Source organism: Capsicum annuum, unplaced genomic scaffold, assembly GCF_002878395.1.
Source record: "Capsicum annuum cultivar UCD-10X-F1 unplaced genomic scaffold, UCD10Xv1.1 ctg79190, whole genome shotgun sequence".
NCBI classification, from domain to species: Eukaryota; Viridiplantae; Streptophyta; class Magnoliopsida; order Solanales; family Solanaceae; genus Capsicum; species Capsicum annuum.
In genome coordinates, this window is record NW_025889749.1 from 15,456 (window position 1) to 19,246 (window position 3,791).

The following is a 3,791-nucleotide window of genomic DNA, read 5'->3' on the forward strand; positions in this document are numbered from 1 at the left end:
TGGTACTTTATAATATGGTGTCAAAGTATTTAAAATTCAGGTAAATGCATGATACATGGATAAGACGAGGTATATTTGACTAGAAAATATACAGTGTCACCGTCTTAAACTCGGAGACACGATTCTACATATGCAAAAAAAAAAAAAAAAAAATTAAAGTTTGAATTGATTGAAACCTATATAATAATCTCTTCTAAATGCACATATTTAAACAGAAATACAAAGTCAAGCATGACATGCATGTTTGCTATGTAGCATAACATTCAAAGCATTTGAACAAAATTCACATAATAAAAAAATTGAAAAGCAACTAATCTAACTTATACATAATTACTGCATAGAAATAGTAACGCATCGATAAGGGACTAACCTGTCAACGTGAATCACAAAAGTAAATAACAATTTGATGATATTCATCATTCTAAAAAGTGGTCCATAAGCCTCAAACTATCAACAAGTCTACATATCATGTGAACTTGAAACCTGAAGGTGAATTTTGAATTCCTAAACTACAAGGCCAACATGTACTCTTGTTAATAATCTCTAAAACACTCAACAATAAGATGCAGCAATACGCACAATAGAGGTATGAAAGTTAAAATATCTTAGCTTTTCGTCCAATTGATGTGGCATATAAGTTGTCCAATCCGAAGAATTTGAAAAATTCTTTGTTGTTGACCTGCACCACTAAATTAGTCAAAACTTCAAGAGATTTCATCAATTTAGCTTATATTTTAAAATAAATACATCAAAAAGAAAGTCATAATATTTAAGACGCTCTCTTAGGTATTTTATCAAACAGTTATAGAGCACGTTATATGAATATGATATTCACAATAGTATATTATGTAATAACACCCCTACACAACTTTCTTCAAAAAATACATGTCCTAATCAATACTCTATTACAGCACGACATAAATTAGATTTCATTTCTTCCTTCTATTGTGAAGGCATAGGTCACAAACAAGTGCACAACAAATAAACACGTTTTAATTCACTTGTGAAATCAAAATTAAACACGCACTCCATAATATTCCCTGGGTAGTAGAAGAAGGAAAAGAAAACAGTAGATTTTATACTTCTATTTCTGAAGCTGCTTGAGACACAAATGGCGTGAACAAAATTTGAACGAGACGGAGAAATTAAGAAAGAAGGGACAAATTTGAATGTTCTGATTTTGAGAGAGGGAGACCTAGGTTCCCTTTTCTTTTGAAGATTTTGAGAGGGAGATTTGGGGGAAGGATTAAAGAAATAATTTCAACCACATTTTTTCTCTCAAACTCTTCTTTATATGTTAGAGAGTAGGGCTTTGCGCACAGGTGACAAAAGACATTTAAAATGAGATATAGGTGATATAAGTCTTAATAATTGAGCAGGGATGACAATTATTTAATTATGGATTAAGAAAGTTTGAAAAATTTCATAATAATCTATAAGTTTTTAAATTTACACTTTGATCTAAATATTAGTTAATATAACAGGGAACGAAGGAAAAAAAAGCGTCTTTTTCTCTCTCCTCATCCGTTGTTATTTTCTCTCTCTTCACGATATTTGTTGTTCATTATTGTTGTTGCTTTATTCATCATCTTCTGATTCATTATCATCAACTTATACTTTATTATCTTCTTCATATTCTTCTTGTTGACCATTGTTGTTGTTGTTACCCAATTACTGCTCTTTGATCAAATTCTTATGTAAAATTTTATTTCGTAAATCACGAACATTAATGCAATATAAGAGCAATCTGTTTAAACAGATCCATTATCTGCGGCACCAGATAAATGTTCTATTGTAACAGTAAACTCATGTTGGATTCATGTTTATGGTTCTGGGTGCCCGTAATATGAATCGAATAGATGGGTATTTTGTTGCACAGATTAGTAATTTGTTTCAACAGATAAATAATTTGTTTCATCAGATTACTAATCTGTTTCGAACAACAAAATACAGCTCCTGTCACAAATTATTCAAATTATTCCTTAATTGTAGACATGTCATTCGTTAAGAAATAGAAATTGACTGCACGAAAAATTAAATAAGAAATAAAAAGTCAAGTGCATCAAACATAAATTTTTATATAACAAACAAAAAAATACATAGATAAAATAAAAAAAAGTTTAATTATTATTATCATCATTATTATTTGTATGGTCAGCCGGTCAATCTTCAACCGGCAGCAGCAGCACCCTCCTCAGTCTGCGGATATCTCGCAACATCCTTACTCTGACGGCGGCCAACTCCCAATGTAGGTCATGAACCTCCTTCTGCAGTTCCCACATGACGTCTCATAAAATAGCAACATCCTACACGTGATCAGCCATATCTAGAAAATGCATAAGTTTACAAAACACACGTAAAAATAAAAGTAGAGAAAAGAAAGAATTTGAATGTAATATAATATACAATGAATATCTACACAAAAATCAAGAAAAAAACTTACCAGAGACAGGAAAAAGCTATCAAGTCCTTGAAGAGAAAGTAGTTGAAGGGGTAGGGTAACAAGAACAAGGAATGAATAGTGTGTAGTAGAACGAACAACTGAATAAGGAGAGACCTATTTATAGAGGATTGAACTAGAATAAGTTAGGCAAAAAATCGCAACTGTTCACCTCCATTTATTAATGACATTCTCGATTACTATAAAAAGTTATGACTTAATTAAATTAAGCAATATTGTGATAAGTCATGAATTTTCAGCTTCATTATATTACTAATTAGTTCTTTCCAGGAACCATTTTTATATTGAGTTGGACAACAGATTATATATTTGTTGCATCAGATAACTCATATGTGAAAATAGATATATAATCCGTTGCAACAAATAGATAACTTGTTGCATCAGATAATATATCTGATGAACATATAATATATATATTTTTTTTAAAAAAAAATTATCTTCATGACATCCAAATTTTCTGAATTTTTAATTATATTAATTAATAAACCATATTTAAAGGTACAACTGTTCACCTCAATTTATTAAAGATATTCTTGATTACTGTAAAAAGTTATGACTTAATTAAATTAAGCAATATTGTGATAAGTAATGACTTTTCAGCTTTATTATTATTAAAATAATTAGTTCTTTCCAGGAGCCATTTTTTTTACACTGAGTTGGACAACAGATTATATATTTGTTGCATCAGATAATATAATATATTTTTTAAAAAATATAAATTATCTTCATGACATCTAAATTTTCTGACTTTTAATTATATAAATTAATAAAGCAGATTTAAAGGCACAACTGTTCACCTCCATTTATTAATGACATTCTTGATTACTATAAAAAGTTATGACTTAATTAAATTAAGTAATATTGTGATAAGTCATGACTTTTTTCAGCTTTATTATTATTATTAAAATAATTAGTTCTTTTCAGGAACCGTTTTTTTTACACTGAGTTGGACAACAGATTATATATCTGTTGCATAAGACAAATCATCTGTTACAACAGATATATCACCCATTACAACAAATAGATAATCTGTTACATCAGATAATATATATGTTGCAACATATAATATATATTTTAAAAATATATTATCTTCATGACATTCAAATTTTCTAACTTTTTAATTATATAAATTAATAAAACAGATTGAAAGGCACAACTGTTCATCTCCATTTATTAATGACATTCTTGATTACTGTAAAAAGTTATGACTTAATTAAATTAAGCAATATTGTGATAAGTCATGACTTTTCAGCTTTATTATTATTAAAATAATTAGTTCTTTTCAGGAATCGTTTTTTTACACTGAGTTGGACAACAGATTATATATCTG

General features: G+C 28.6%; 1 long non-coding RNA gene across 1 annotated transcript; it reads right to left on the reverse strand.

Moving 5' to 3' along the window:
• Positions 1 to 410: 410 nt before the first annotated feature.
• Positions 411 to 1,308, reverse strand: LOC124895014. Its single transcript, XR_007051485.1, has 2 exons — positions 1,083 to 1,308; positions 411 to 679 (listed from the first exon to the last, which is right to left on the reverse strand). It is a non-coding gene; the product is annotated as an uncharacterized LOC124895014 (long non-coding RNA).
• Between the last annotated feature and the right edge of the window lie 2,483 nt (positions 1,309 to 3,791).